Here is a 16,769-nt window from a genome sequence, read left to right as displayed (position 1 = left end):
TAATCTATCTGGGAGATAAGTAAAGGAAATCTCTAGCATGATTTTGTTGCAGCTTTTCAAGTTGAAGTGTAATTTGCCTGGTGCTCCTCATTTAACTTCAATTATTTGAAAATTTAATTTGAATTCCAATTTGTCTTTAGGAATTTTCTCAGAAGCAACAACCTTAATGGGGGTAATGTAAGACACACAAAATTGGCAAGTAAGGTAATGATCATGGTCTAACCAGATCCTGTTTTCAGTAAGAAGCAGCTTTTTAGGCTGCCTACTTGCCTAAAGGCCTTTATGAGAAGATGATTTCTGTATTGGGGTAGCAAGTTTATGCTTGAAATATAAAGTTTATATTATCTTTTCATTATGTTTTCATTTGCAATGTTTCATTCTGTTTGTTTTTCTCTTGGTTCAAAGTCCCAAGTTCAAATTCTATCCTTGCACTAATTAGTTATAGCTGTAGGCAAGTCAATTCAGCCTTTGTTTCTCAATCTGTAAAAGAAGGACAATAATAAATATTTATCTACTTTAAATAGATATTGGAAGGATTTGTTTACCCTGACACAGTTTGTTTTTCACATACACAATGACTCTATAAAATTCTAAGCAGAAATTACCTAGTTTAACCACATTAACTGGAATGATTGTAATTTTTGTAAACGGTTTGTTGAGCTTTCATATCCTTTCCTTCCTGAGGGATATCGTGTCCTACAGTACGCTTCTAAGCCTTCCATTTAGCAAACCATGATACCCTAAGCTGAGTTCATGACATCTTAATTATGGCAGTTTAAAACAAACAAACAAACAAACAACAACAGTACATTGATTACAGAGACATTTAATCTTAAGAATCTGAATGGTTGTATTTTAGAGTATAGAATTTTTTTCCAGTCCCCTTCCTAGGGGAAAATACCCAGTAGGAATGGGAGCTCCTTATTTCATTGCTTTTACAGTAATGAGTTATCTTTGATACTCAATGTTTTGTTGACTAGTATGTGTAATCTAGTGCTTTCTAAATCCAATCTTTGCCTGACTTCATAGCACTCTAAACATCTGCACTTAGAAAGTAAATTAACTACATCTGTGGCTGTTTTAGCAGTTAATCAGCTTCCTATTAGAAAGAAAAAATACCCTGAACCAAAGTGTGATTCTGGAGATAAAATAAAGATGAATCTCAAATCCTGTGAAGCATCAAACCTGAACAGGAAATCAGCTGAGGCTGCTCCATCATTAAAGATTTAAAAAAAGGAATAAATGAACTCACGACTGGCTCAAACTTTAATTCTACTAGTCCTGATGTTCCTTGTAATAAAGAGATTAAGATTCAATACTAAAATGGGAGGACAGGGACGAAATGAGCCCTTAGAGCAGTCATTTAACGAAATACCATTTTATCAATGCATGCTATGCCCAATTTGATGGGACTCTTCATTAATTCAATTTCAGTCAATGTTGGAAGGAATAAGCTCTTTGAAAGCACACACTGCTCTACCTTAAAGTTCATTCTAAACTCTTGCCTTTCAGTGCACAGAACAGGCATTACAAATGCAGCCCTCCCCCTGTATGCTACCAGATTATGGCAGTCAAAAGAATTAAGCATTAAAACAAAGCCTTCCATCAATACAGAAAAAACACGGGAAAGTAAAACAGGTGACAGCATTGTGCTTCAGCAGCTAGAGAGCCTTTTTTCTTGCAGAATTCTGAGGGGGGCAGGGCGGGGGGAAAGGCTCCAAAAAACAGTTTTACTGAAAGCTGATACGGGGATGCTTCAGCAATTAAGAATTTTGTACAGCAGACACCAAGACCTTAATTAGCATAGCCTTATAAAACCTGGGCAACCTTCTGGGTGCAAAGCTGAGTACATCACAGATTGAGCCGACCACAACCTCAGCACCACAGAAATGAGAGCCTTTCCCTGGCAGATGCTGTCTGTAGTCATCCCGTGCTAGCAACACCGTGACAGCTTTGAGGAAAGAAAGAACTACTTAGCCATAGGAAATCACGGGAGTGGATTGGGAAGAGACCAACCAGACACCTCAATTACAATTTGAGCAGAAAATTTAGCTACTTAGGTACCCATATGGCCCACTGCTACAGCATCCAAGAAGTCCACCAGGATTTAAATACTTTCCCCTCTTCTGAAGTTCTTCACCCAGTTCCTTTAAAAAAGTTATACCAGCATCACTGACCAGACGGATCTCTGACTCTGCATTTCAAACTGGCCCCCATTTTTAGAGTTGTCTGCTATAAAGTTTCACAATAAAAGTGACATCAGTTGCAGAAGTTTTCTAGCAAAAAGTACTGGTCTAACTTTTTTTAAGTCTTGTTTTCTTTGAAAATAAGATTTACTATATAGACCTGTGCTTCTCCTCTCTGCGATATTTTTGTCTGAGGCTGGCAAATGGATTACACTTAGCTAAAGGAACATGTTGTCTTGGATCTGTTAATCCTATTAGTTACCTGGAAACAGGTAACAAGGTTGAGGAGATGCCTTTTTAGTGCTTCTACAGAGAAAAAGTAGGCCTTAACTAGCTGGAAAGTATACAGATCCCTATAGGGGAGCTTACAGTGTTAAAACTTGTTCCTGTAATGTAATAGACATGAGTGACAAAGCACCTTTATATAGATACATAAATCTACATCTACACTGGAAGTTTCAGTAAAAATCTGGCTCTCCAGCAAAGCAGCTGCATTCAGTGCAAAACTGATCTCTGATGCAAGAAAAATTTTTCTACTTCAAGTTTGCACCACTGAGCTGGTGTCGCACACACACACACACACACACACAAAAAAGTGTTTCACCTTTTTGTGTCTCTAATGTCCATTCACTCACTCTCTCTTCCCTATTTAAACTGTAAATTCCTCAGGGCAGAGACTGTCTCTTTAGGACAGTGCTATGCAGGAAGGGCCCGCAGGCCACTGGAAAACAAAGCAATAGTTGGCACACTCATTTTCTAACTTGATGTACTAACTTGCTGTCACATCCTCAAGCAAGGAAATTTATTTTATTCTGCTTACATACTACATTGCAAAAAAAAAAAAAAATCAAAGTCATTGTACATTCAGTAAATTCTTGGGTTTACAGAGGAAACTTTGAAGGTACAGCACTTTTGCACAATTAGGAAAAGGATGTAGCATATAACATGGCTAGTTGATGCCTCCAACCTCTCCCGCTTTTTGCTCAGTTTAATCAGTCACTAACTACAGAGAAAGTAAGACGGGCCCAAGAACTCAGACTTGAGCTTCCCCAAAACAGTAAGTGTTTTGATACAATGGCATCTGTAACATGTGCTTCAGCCTTGTTAAACTAAATCCTCCACCTGAGACTGACTGGCATGGACATTCACAAACTACAGTCTTCGTAACAAGCTTCAAGGCTGGCTTTCTAGTTGCTGGAACTTCAGAAAAATGTTTTTGTAAATCTTTTCAATGGGATATGGCTTCACCCCAAGAGATACATGTTTTCTGCTTTTCAGAGACATTAAATTTCTTGAATTCTAAAGCTAGCTTTTAAGGTATTTTCTGAAAAAGGAAGAATACGTTCGCTCATGTTTTGCATAAGAAGTTTATGACTTGTTCAGCCTTCTTGTACTTGAAAGAAGAAACTGGTAAATGAAGAGCAATAGGCATGCTAAGACTGTCTTTGGAGAGCCACTCTGCTCCCCACAGTTGCTATCTGTGGTAACAAATAGCACAAACAGGACAACCCCATGCACAGCCAGGGCTTCCTTCCAGAATACACAAGACTGCCTACGCACGAGCATTTCTGATCAGTTAGCGTGTCGTTGCACTGGTCACTATGACGAAGGACACAGGAAAAAGGTGGGAGAGCAGCAAGGCAAGCCATGCTTACTGATCGCCCTTGCAGCCACCTACGAAAGGTCATCTCTTCACCTTGCAAAACCTACCGCCAGCACAACTGGGAAGTCGGTTACAATCCACAGCACTCCAGTTTGCTTCTGCACGTTACATACATGGTTGGCCTCAAAGGTACTTCTAAGGCTTGGAAGAAAAAGTTGGTTTACTTTTAGAAATACCAAAAAAACCACCTCCCACCCAAAGAAAATCCCAAAACCACCAGGACTCTTTCCCCATCCTTTGCTTCATTCTCTTAAGACACCCAAACCTGGCTATAAATTTCTGCCAGACTGTTTTCAGGGGGCATGCAGTGATGTGCCAGGTATTATGAGAGTTAACCACGTGTATTACAGCTTGCATTGTATGACATAGCTGGTCTTCAAGGACAAGTTACCTCAAAAAGCTCTAGGATGGGAAAAAAAAAAATCATAATATAATGCAAAGACTATCATAACACAATCAAACTCCTCCCTGTTCTCTCCAAAAATACCCCCCCCCCCCAAATCCCAGTGGCTTCAGATGAAAATTGGCTTTCTTCCTCTACCAACAGCCCCAAACTGCACCTCAGGGCGAGCCCAGGCATCCACTCTTCCTTGAAGGGCACCAAGGAGCTCAACTACTGCAGCAAGTCTGAAGGACATAGCAGCAACACAGTGGGATACTCAGCAAGTCATCTTTTTTCCCAATGACAGTGAAGATGAAACTGAGGTAGCAGAGACGTATTTCAGCTGAAAAAGCAGAGCAGTGCACATATTTGAAGGGCTGCTCAGCAACTCATCCTGCTAGGAAGAAGAAAATTTCCTTTGGCTCAAACTAAACTCCTTGCTCTTCAGAGGTACTGAACAGCAAAGCTTTTCCTCTATGGTCATATTAACATGCAAAGCGACTCAAGACCATCCATTCTGATCCCCATCTAGCTGTGCTCTGCTCAGCTAGAGGTGCACTTCACCCATCTGACAGCATAAACTCCTGCTCCCCTGAAACCTTTTCAGCTTGTTTAGAAGCATCCAGCACAGGCACTGGCCTAGATTAGGAGTGCAGTTATGCACACACGAATGGTCTTGACCCACTTCTCATCACATCGTCTTGACTACTCAGAGCTGTGAACTCTGTTTTATTATTAGCACCAGAACAAAAGCCTGTGTATATACATGAGGTCTTATGAATGCCCATTCACAGCACAGGCAAGGAATGAAAAGAATTGTTCTATTATTTCCCATCATCATCCTCCTCTCGCCACCCACCGAAAGACTCACTGAATGCCATCGCTATTGAAATACCTTTGACTGGCAGTGTTTGGCTCCCATTCAGAGCAGACGCCACCAGACGTGGTGAGTTAGCTAGCACCAGTGGGCACAAGCATGGTGAACTGAACATCCTTTCAAGACGGACAGGAGAACTCTCAATATTCAATTAAGCAAAAGCAGCTTAATGTGGGTTTCCCTCTACACAGTAATGGTTTCAAGACTCACTTCCCCCTCCTTAAAATATACTATACTGCAAAGCAGAGGGACTGCTTCAACCGAAGTCAAACACAAGGGTAGTTTCTCCTTCAGAAGCATTTGTGGGTTTTAGCTCTCCATCTTACAGGAAAGGTGAATAATTCCTGGGTACAAGGTAAAAAATAAGACCCATCTTGCCACAACAAGCAGCAAGGTTGCTATCCAGGACATTAAAGCACCCCTTATAGCAAGAGCACGTTTCATGCTTCATCATCGTAAAGAGAGTCCTCTAAAGGACTCTAATGCAGCTCATACAGAGAGGCAGTAAATGTAAGAGGCTGAGATTTGTTGAAGGACAGAACAGAGGTTTTACAGTTCATCCTGCAGGCACATACACTGCCTGAAATTGCAGTATAAATGTAAAAATAAAGAAATGGATCTCATCTAAAAGAAAGGAATTTGTCCCACTGTTCCTAAATGACTGTGCTATTCCTCTCTTTGAAGAAGAGCATGTACTTGCACAAAAGGCAACCTTCTGGCTTCATGTTGCCAGAGAAATTTAAAAAATGTAAGCAAATCAAGGAGTTTTGCTTGTAGGATAAATAAAGCTAAATAAGGCAAAGGTTATTGCATTTGTGCTCCCTGCTGTCATCATGAAATTAGGATCCTTGTCCCGTCTAAGCAAACTGATGACCTGCTGAAGACTCAATTAACTCCAAGCCAGACTAGATCTATACTAGAAAGCAAACTGTACCAAGCTACCACAAACCCTGCCCTTTCAGCTACAGACCCAGGCTAAAAAATTAGAGTAACTTCTCATTTCAAACATTATTTTAAAATGTGATACAGACCAGTGGACAGAGCACTGCACACAACTGCTCCAAAATCCTTGTGGCTTATTCTTTTATAGACACAACTTGGAAACGTTGCTCTCCCACCTGTGAGTTTCCTACCCTTGACTGCACAAAACTTACAGCATTGGCTGAAACACAAGAAGTAGGCTGCCAGCTCGAAACACGTTTTGAAACTGAAGTTGAAACTATGACAAACTTTGCTATTGTAACAGTCAACCACCAAACACAGTGCTGTAAGGAAAAGCGTTTCTTCAAACTTCAGTTTTCACAGCGGGACAAAACACGGAGGTAGCAGGTATCCTCTGGTGTTTTCGGGTTATATAGAAAGGGGAAGAAAAGACCACATCCTTCCTTTTCTTGCAGATGCCAGTGCTCCCTGCTCATATAATCCCCGTAAGATTTCTGCCACGAGAGAATTACCACACACAGCTCCCCGCTGTCGTGAAACACACACAGCCCTTTGCACCAACGCCCTGAAGCGGAAGAGCAGCCGGGCGAGAACAGCAGCTACGTGAGTCTCTGTGCGTAGCAGAAGAGCGAGCAGCCACCCCTTTAGAAACCACCTTCAAAAAGAAGAACGAGCCTGGTCTCTCAGGGTGGGGATCTGCACTCACATCACCTCACCCAGCTGCTGGGGTCACAGAAAGGCAGTCCTGGTCTTGCCACGACCCTCCTGGCAATGCAAAGCCTTCTCTTCCCTTCTGCTGGCACCTCCTCACATGCAACCGTACAATGGGCCAGATGAAGGACCTCCCCAAAGACCCAGCCAGAGACGCATCTGTAAAACCAGCACCCGCTATTTAAAGGCAGGTGTAGAAAGAAGAAGAAAAATGTCCCTTACTGTTTTTTCTCTCTCCTGTGTATGCTGAATGCCTTTGTTTAAGCACTTGCCATTACAAAACCCTCCTGTTTTGCATGTTGTTGGTGGAAGAGCAGTCGACCACTAATTGCATCACAGCCAGGTAACCAAACTGATTTTCATACCATGCCTTTTGGACCGTGCCTCTTCTCTTCTACTCCTTCATGCAGGGGGAAGTTCTTTCATTTCAACACTAGCCAATAGTTCAGGAGACATGAGTTCAAGTTCTTGCATCACTACGCAGTTCCTGTGTAGTCACGGACGACCCATTTACTGTCCTGTGCTTTTACTCCCCATCTGCAAAGGGAAGGTGTCTACCCCACAGTGGGAAGACACAGCACCTTTCCACTTCAGCACGGTTTTGAGAGGATTAATATAAATGACGCACAGGCAGAGATAATCCTGACAAGAACATGCAAAATGTGGAAAGAGGAAGTATCACTGAGAAATGTAGTTCTAGCCAGATAATCTATCCTTCTCCTAAAAAATGTTTTTCCTATCAAATTTGCAGCTCTATGTTCAGGTTAGCATGTGACCAATTCCCTTTCCACAGCTCAATCCTTCCATTGTCTTATGTCAAAATTAAACATCAAAACCCCAACTTACATGCTCTTTAAGTAAATACAGAAGAGTTGCAGGCTCTTTGCAACATCACATTAAGCTGCAAACCATACTTCCACTGATACTCAAGAACACGCCATGTCTGGCCAAACCAGAATAAACTTCAGACTAATCACTGAATTGAAGAAGCATTAAGCACATTTTTTCCCCTCCAAAGTTAGACAGTGCATGTATCTTGCTCTTTGATGCTTGCTTTTTCCAAAAGTGTCAGAAGGGTATCAGCTGTGAGTTGTGTCTGAAATGCTCTTTTTGAGTACTTATGAGATGCAAATAGATCCAAAGTTGTACAGTGCAAAGATGTCAGATACAAAAACAGCTCAGCAGATACTCTGCAAAGCTGAGCATTGAAACTTGCTCTGTTTAAAACCACCACAGTGCCAGAACAGCCTTAGAGTTGGCCATGTGTATTTAATACTGTTAACTGCATACAAAGATAACATAGTTTTAGTCAATAAAATCTTTTTTTTTTTTTTGAAACTTTGATGGAGCCAAAGTTCTCTTAAAGCCAATTACTGGTTAAACAGTTCCACTCTTCTTCCCACAGCTAGTAAAGAAGAATACTTCCTTCTATCTTTCCCCAGTTTTCTTTCTGCTCCATTTTTTAGATGATTTTCCTGTCCTTACCGATGTTATGAAGGGGTGTTCTCAGAAACAGTTGTTTCTCAACGTCCTGAGTATGGCACTATGTAAAAACTGAGTGACTTCCCAACCCCGGTCTACTCGGTCTCTCTCAAGCCTGGCTGTTCCACTGCGTGACTGTCAAACAATCTGCCACTTCAGCAAATGCACTGACCATAGCCACCACACAAGTCAGCTTGTAAAGAAGAGGCATGTGCATGTGCGAGAAAGGTCTCCCAACTGCAGCTGCCACACAGCTCCTCACTTACCTCGTTGTGCAGGGGTGGTGTAGGGTTCAATACAGTTAGCCTCAAAACCTTTAAATGCTCAAGGGTGAGCTGGAGTTCAGAGAAACTTCCTAATTTTGAAGAGAGAAAAAAGATGCTAAGACTGAAAAAGCAGGAAGAGAGTAAATTAAGGGATATAAGATCTGAAGTAGAAAGGAGAAAGCAAGTGGGAAAGTATTTAGAGGACCTGATGAGATGACTCTCCCACCTCTACCTCTTACTTTCAGGAAGCATCAGCATACCATTTTAATTAATAATACTTAAGTGCTGGAGGCAGAATAGCAACATTACTCTTGAGCATTTTGGACTCTGAAAAACAGAAGTGACACTTCACCTGCCAAAATCATCCCTGGCAAAACTCCACTGACATCAGTGGAACTACACCAAGCATGAAATTGGCCCACAATTGCTTTACGACAATAAAGGCTTTGTTTTAGGAGATATGGGGTGTTTGTGGTTCTTTTTAATAAACCCCAGCAAACAATTGTTTATTGTCCCTGAGCAAATATCACTGACAATATGACAATAATCAAGCAGCTATCACATTCATAGTACACACTGTCTGTCCATATATTGCTAGGAAAACAACCATCAATAAAGCAAGAGATTCTCAGCGTCCTGCTCATATCACAGGGAGATTAAAGACAGTTTAAATGCCTCTCAAATTGCCTACAAGATCCACAAGCAGTTATTCCCATTTTTAACAACCTTCTTCCACGCTCCTACTTCTCTGCCAAGTCAATGAAAGTTAAATATCCTCATTGGCGCTACAGGATTTAGCGCACACACATACGTACCACAACGCAGAACAGCACCGCTGCCAGAGAGTTATTCAACAATACTCCCACCACAAACCATACGCAGAGACCACATTATGCTCACACAGAAGCAACTTTTCCTCGTTTTGTTGCATTTTTGTTTGACTACACGAATTCTCAACGAGACCCAAAAAGTTCACATGTTCCTGCCTCTCTCTCAAGTTTGGTACAACCATGCCGTGAACTTACAGGACCAGACTCTGCTCCAATGCCAGCCATGGCCATACACCGCGTTCACACAGTATAGATATACGCCAGAACTCATTAAGCTATGAAAAAAATCCAACGGAAGAAGCAAAGTAGTTAAGTTACACAGAGCTCCTGCATCGCACCCCTTCCCCTTGTGAACCCCCAAAATAAATTTATCCATGCAGTTACCCTGGCTGGCTGCATTGCCTTTCTACCCAATGCGTAGCAAAATCTGGACATTTGGACTCTTGGGGCCCTTGAGGGAAACTTTGACAGAACTGCACTGGCAGGGATGGAAGCACAGGGAGACAGTGCAAGTCCTCGGGACTTGCTGCGCTCCCAGCTTTTACTTTTTTTAAAGATTTGCAAGGAAACATCCACTGTCCACATCAGAAGTTCAGCTGCTCTGAATTCTCATTTTACAGGGCAGGATATATAGGAAATAAAATATGCATATTTTTTATTTGCTCTTCCTTTTCTACCTCTTCTTCCTATCCAACACCACACGCCCCCGGCCCCACCAGGCTGCAGCCCACGGACCCCGCCGGGCCGTGAGGGTGCCCCGACCCCAGCACAAGTCACCAGAGAATAAAAGTTGCCCCACCGGCTCCACAGCCCCGGCGAGCCAGGGGGAAACCCGCGAAGCAGCTAACGGCTCGGCCGCGGGGGTCGGCGGGCGCCCGGCCAGCGGGACCGGCAGCTCCCTCGCTGCTCCGCACAGCCCCCCCCGGGCACCCTTCTACTTCGCTTCCCCCCCCCCTTTTTATTTTTTTTTGCAGAGCCACGATTAACTCCCCGGGTTTCCCTTCACGAATGAAGGAGCAGAGACGGGGCTCTCCCGCCGGAGCCCCACGGCCCGGGGGTGCCCGCCGCCTCCCGCCCCGCACAGCCCTCCCAACTAGCGGCACCCCGACAGCTTGGGGAAGGGGTGCGCTGATGGGACACTCCCCCCCCACACCCCCCCCACGCCGCGGACACTCACAGGGAGCCGCCTTCCCTCAGCCACCCCCCGGCTGCCCCGTCCCACCCCGCCAGCGCCGCGCCTTTGTGTGAGGAGACACAAAACCTACCTCGCCGGGGCGGCTCTCCCCGCCCGGCAGCGCGGGGGACGAGGGCAGGGAGACCCCGAGGCGCCCGGCGGGATGAGGGAGGGAAGGAGGGAGGCCGGCAGCAGCCTCCCGCCCGCCCGCTCACTAACTGCTTGCCTGACTGACTGACGGACGGACTGCCCGCCGGCGCGGCCCCGCCACACGCGCGGAGCCGGCCCGGCGTCGCCTGAGGGGAGCGGCGGGGCGGGCCGGGGGCGGGCCCGCCGCTGAGTCACCGCCGAGGCCGCCCGGCCGCCTCCTTTGTTGTCAGGCGTGGAAAAATCCGGGGTGGGGGGCGGGGGGCCTGGCTGGGTGGAAATCCCGAGGGAAACGGGGGAAAAAAGGGGGGGGGGGGGGGGGGAGGTGAGCGGCGTGGAGCCCTGCCTCCTCGGGGCGCGGGGAGGGCGGCGGGGGGCTGCAGGGCCCAGCCCCCCCGGGAAGGACATCACGCGTGGGGTCCCCACGGGCGGTTTTCAAACGCCTGCCGAGGCCGTTGGTCCTCTTGAGTGGCCCCACTCACCTGCAAGAGCCAGCCCTCTCTTCGTGGAAGAGGAATCTCCCCGCTGTGCCTTCGTTTAACTTTCCCTGAGTGTTTTTTTCTCCCTTTCCGTGGCCCGGAGCCCTGTTCCCTCTGGATATTTCCACCGGTCAGTCTGTAGGAATTAAGGTCCCCGCTCTGCGAGCAGACCCATCCAAGTAAGCAGCCAAGAAATCGCAGCCAGCCAGCCAGAACTTGCCTCAGCGTGCCCCAAAATCTGTTTCATAGTGAGTACTACATGATGGAGACATGACAGAGAGCCTGGGACACAACATAGCGTGCACAGACTTTGGGAATGAACCCAAAAAAAGAAAAAGACCTTTGGGGATGAAATGTGTGTTTATACATCGGTGTACGTACTTGGATTGAATCGATTTCTTTTGTATATTTATCCCTAGGATTATTTCGCGTTTCCTCAGAGCAGATGACTTGAATCACAGCAGAGTGACAGAAGCAACTTGAGTCATCCCAGGGATGGAAAGCTTCAGACTGATTTGAGGAGCTCAGTAACTTGAGGAGCTGAGCATTCAACGAACGTCGCTTGGGCTGCGGAGACAGACCCATCCCCTCCAAAAACCCGCAACCCCAAGAAGTCCCTGCAGGAAGGATATTGGGTGCGCAGTAGATGGTGCTGTTGCCACCGAATCTGTCCTAAATAACCCACTGCCCCAGCATGGTAAGGGGAGCAAGTGGGTAAGGAGAAGCATGTTTTCTGTGGGGCAAGGCTGAAATCTGGAGTGCCGGTACGTACTAAAAGACTGCTCAGGTCTTTGTGTGCGGCTGTTCTTTCACTAGGAGAAAAAGGCAGCCTGGGTGAAACCTAGCAAATGGATGAAATCCAGAGCACGCGTGGCCACTGTCAGTTCTGGTTCAATTCGAGTCTGTTGCCGAGCACCAACATATGCAATCAGAGCTATGCTGTGAACCAATGAAGTGTTACAAAATACTACATGCTCCTCGAAAAGTCACTTTTGGCATGACAAGTTGGACACCCGTTTGCGTGGTCCATGTTCAGAGTGTCAGCCCTGGTTATGGGCAGCCTCATTCCCCAGGTGCCCTTTCCTTCATAGGAGTATTGTGAGATATAGTTGTTCTGTGTGTGGAGCCCATGGATACTGTATGGAGAAAAACCTCATAAAATTTGATTTTTTTTTTAATTAAATGCAGTACAATGATGTGCCTAGATGAATGAGGGAGTATAAATATTGAATAGTTCCCTGTTCTGTGAGCAACCCTCCACCTGAAGCATGGGAGGGGGAAATGATGTATGACCAGGGAATTGCAAACAGCAAGGAAATAACATGAACTGCAAGGCCAGCTGGAATGCTGGATTTCCCTATCTTTTGCATTCTTGACCTTACGGACCTCTCCATATCATTCCTGTATGTAAGCATTAACCATTTGTATTCTAAAGACACTTTGCAGTCCTGATCAAGTTTTTATATCCCTTGCCTTAGACACTGCACAGGCAGTTGACCCTGCTCTGAAATCTGACACTTTACATCAGTGTTTCCCAACCCCTTCTCAGCTCAGACAGCTAATTTGCTGCGGTATGAACCGTCTCCCCAGCAGATCCTGCACATCCACACCTTTAAATGGAATGTAACACTTTGCTGAAGCTACCAAAAATTTCTGGGTATCTTGCCACGGCTTGTCAGAGGAGCATAGGCATTTTTCATGGTGATAGCGACTTTGTTCCAGTGTTACATTCAGTTTAAGTGTGCGGTTATGTGGTATCGTTGGCCATACCAGGTGCAGATTTAGCAAAGTCCCTCCCCACACGTACTATCAGCTTGTGCTCCCTTAAATGACTGTAATGCCATGCAACCCCTAAGCTACCATGGCTGTACCTGGACTTGAAAACTATTGCTGGACATAAGCGAGAAAGAGGAAGATTTGGGAGAGGCAGAAAGTTGAAAGGACTCACCAAGAACACATCTGAGGACCAGTGATGGCTGAGATCAACCTGTTACCCTAGTGTCTTGATTCCTCACTCAGTGCGTCATGCAAGACAGTGGTCAAATGATAGCTCTGAGTCAAACAGCTCACAAGTAATTTAAGGCATAGCTTGTGTCATCAGGTTGCCTGTTTTTGGTGCAAGAGCTGCTAGGTACCCCAAACCCCTGGTTGGGGAGAGAGTGAGTCAGTCCAGGTCAGCTCCAGCCTGTAAGTGAGGAACAGGGGGACATGAGGAGTCAGTATTGTCTCCCATCTGTGAGCCACTCAAGTTCCTGACATTCCCCTTCCTTCTTTAAGGCACATCATATGTGGCGCATCGTATATAGTGGTTCATGCGATAAAGAAATTTGGCCACAATTGCATTTTAGTCATGACAAGCCTTCTTCCTCCAGCACTGCGGGTACTGAAACTCCAGAACGTGCTTGAGAAAGCCTCAGGGATCTTTCTAGATGAAAAGCACTGTATAAATGTAAGACGTTACCATTTTATTTTAAATGAAAAGCAGTGTACTGGAATCCAAAAAATGAATAAACTGGCTGCACTTCAGAACAACTCTCAGACAGAATGATGCAGTGGAAATACTTAACAAGATAAATCCCTTTTTTATTAACATTATAGCCAAAAGTATATAGTCATTCTATTGTATAAGTGTCATGGGATGTATGTAGTATGTAGTTTGGCATTTTGGTATCTTATGAATCAAGTGTTATGTATTTTAATTGCCTGCTGGTGTTTGTATTTCTTTTCAGTCAAACTGCAGAATTAAAAGCAAAATCATCCCTTAATTACTTGAGTTGTCCTCTTTGTGGGGTAGGGAATTGCATTTTACTCCATGCCTGCACCATACCTGGCCTTTGAGTGTTACCATAATATAACCTTAATAATAATAATAACAATTTTACTGTGGCAGAAGCAAAGAAGTGGAGAGTCAGCTGCTGCGGGATTCCCCTTGCTTAATTTTAGTTGTCTGAAAGCAGACGTCTCGTCTAAGCAGGTCGTGTAGGCTGGGGGAGAGGTAGGTACCTCCAGAGGGAGATTCGTGACTCCTACCTTAGGTGTCTGTATTAGAATTGGATTAATTGCTTCTGGAAGTGCTTCTGCTGGTTATACAAGGCAGCGGCCTGACAAGCTTCAGCTAGATGCCTTCCTCAGAAATTCTTTAGCTGTGTGTAATTCCTTTACCCAAAGTGGCAAAATGCCTCCCCATTGCCTGCTCCCATTTCTAAACAAGAGATGAGCTCTGCCTGTATACCGGTGGTTTTATTCCACATAACATGGAGAAGCACTGACTTACATCACAGGAGAATGTGGTTTTCTTTATTCCAGTGTAGCCACTTTAAATGTTTTTTTTCTAGATTTCTAATTTAATCAAAGTAAATCAACTGGAATGCAGGTTGCTATGAAGGTTTTTCCATGCCATAATTCTGCAGAAACATCAGTTAAGTATCTGAAGAAACATCTGCTATGCACATAGATGTATAAATATATATAGGAGCCGAACAATATGACTTTTGAGTTTGCAGGGTTTTCTTTACACAAAGCCAGGGGCATAAAAGGGATTTCCTCCAAGTTTTCCTGTGTATTAATAATGAAGATCAGGATGCCACCTTTGTTTCCTCCCCTTCTGAGCATACAGTGAAAGGAAATGGTTCTGGATCGAATCACAAAGAGCAGTGGAAAAAAACAGACTGCACTTCACGCTGGCACTCAGAAGTTTAATTATCCAGCATGCTGCATCTTTATGGAAGAAGGAGACAGATAAATCCCATATGTTAATAGTTGGCCCCCTGTGGCTGACCTTTGGCTCAAATATTCCGTATTGTGATTAATGTTGCACAGTTGGATCCAAAACATGCTCATTCCCCAGGCTGCAGAAAAAAAGGGGATTTAATTTACCTTCCAACAGCAGAATTTCATTTGATCACTCTTTTGGAGAGTGATTTTATCCCTGCCTGTAGGCTGGCCTCTGAAGAGCTGTTCTGCACTTCCTCAGCTAGGACTCTTTTAAGACCCAGCTTCTCGTATTGCCTCCACTGCTGGCTCGCTGGGCAACCTGAAATAAGTCATTTTGCGTCAGTTTCTGGTCTAGTAGAACAGCGAAAATAACTGTGACTTCCTTGCTGACACAGTTTGAAATTTGCAGATAGAAGACACTAAACAAGGTCCATCTTCAGACAAAATTAGATATGGACCTCTAGAATCTAGAGGTCTCACAAGATTAGGTCAGAAAATCATAGCTGCGCTTGGATCATGGTTTTCTGGCCACCTTCTCCCCTAATCTTGCAGTTCTTATATGCCATAGATTGTGTTTGCCTTCTCATGTCATTGTAGTAATCTTACATCATTCTAATAACATAAACTGTACCACTGGCCCTGGTATAGATAAGCAGGCATCAAGATTTCTGAGCCTATATGTCCGTTTGATCCTGAAGGACACAGGATCTGTGGACACAATACGCATCCCATATATCACAAATATAAAGTGCGTAGCACTCCATGGCACTTTTCTGGGGAAATCAGAGCCTCAAACATATGGTAGTAGGTGGGCTCAGAGTTGTAATGCAGAACATTTTAAGAGACTCAAACAACATGTCACTGGCATCTGCTATAGGGTTAAAGCCTTGTGGTGCTGCGGTTAATAACACCAGAATTCCTCCCCATTTGACTTCTCTAGAGTTAGGTCTGACACAGAAAGCCTCATCCATAGCTAATTAAAGCCATTGCTAAAATTGCCACAGCCCTCAAGTGAGTTTAGACTGAGCCCTCATTTCTGCCTTCCCCCTAGATGAGATGAAGCAGCAAAGCCTGATGGAGGTTTGGAAACTGCTCCTGCTCCTGTGGAGATCACAAGGAATTTTGCTTGGACTGGGCCTATAAGGACATGCCCAGCTGTCTTCTCAGGGATGACACAGAAAAGTCTATAAAAATACAGCTGTAATAGCTGGAGACACAGAAAAACGTGAGACAAGGCCTCTGAGGAGGTCTGTTCCTACCTCCAGCCAGGACACATCTGGACTATTGCGCAGGCTGGGCAAATTTTTCCATTTCCAAGCTGTTTTATTTACCAAAGATGAGAGGCTGTTAGCGGACTGTACTCAGGGTGGCCTTACGGCAATTGGAGCAGACAATCTCGTATCGTTTCCCACTAAAGCAAATAATCAAGTGCTGTTTCCCCCATGAAAGGAAAGACAGACAGATACTCTCTGTGCTCTGAACCATAACGTACATGCAAATTGCAAGTGGCAAGTAGCTTCTTTCTGGCTTTCATGTAGTAAGATTACACTCCAGAGACTTTCCATGGGCCATATACATGCTTGCAGATGAACATACACGTGGATTGAGACTCTACAGCATCTTCCATCACAGGATCTCAAAGTGCTGGTTAAACCTAACAACTGTAAGAAATCAATAACCATGCCATTTCCAGCATGTCTATCACCAGAATATATAAGCATGTCTAATTTACAGATGAAAAACTACAGACTTCCATTTTCCGACAACTGTCAACCCTAGCTGAAGTTAATGGGAGCCTTAGAGATCACCACAACTGAAAATAAAGTGGAAAAAGAAAAAAAAAACCACATCATACCTGCTGTTTGACATCTAAAAGCAGAAAGTTTAACCTCTAGGTGCTGAGTTCCCTATATTTC

The 16,769-nt window shown here is 44.5% G+C and overlaps 1 protein-coding gene across 1 annotated transcript in view; it reads right to left on the bottom strand.

The window, feature by feature from the left end:
- FAM107B (family with sequence similarity 107 member B) overlaps window positions 1-10,656 on the bottom strand; it is a 64,111-nt gene extending 53,455 nt beyond the window's left edge. Inside the window, exon 1 of the mRNA XM_050908032.1 lies at window positions 10,605-10,656. The gene's annotated coding sequence lies outside the window, so the exon portion shown is untranslated. The remainder of the gene's footprint in view (window positions 1-10,604) is intronic.
- Window positions 10,657-16,769: the final 6,113 nt, after the last annotated feature.

This window comes from Gymnogyps californianus, chromosome 1 (genome assembly GCF_018139145.2).
Source record: "Gymnogyps californianus isolate 813 chromosome 1, ASM1813914v2, whole genome shotgun sequence".
NCBI classification, from domain to species: domain Eukaryota; kingdom Metazoa; phylum Chordata; class Aves; order Accipitriformes; family Cathartidae; genus Gymnogyps; species Gymnogyps californianus.
Note: the sequence above shows the minus strand (reverse complement) of the source record. Positions and strands in the feature narration are given on the sequence as shown.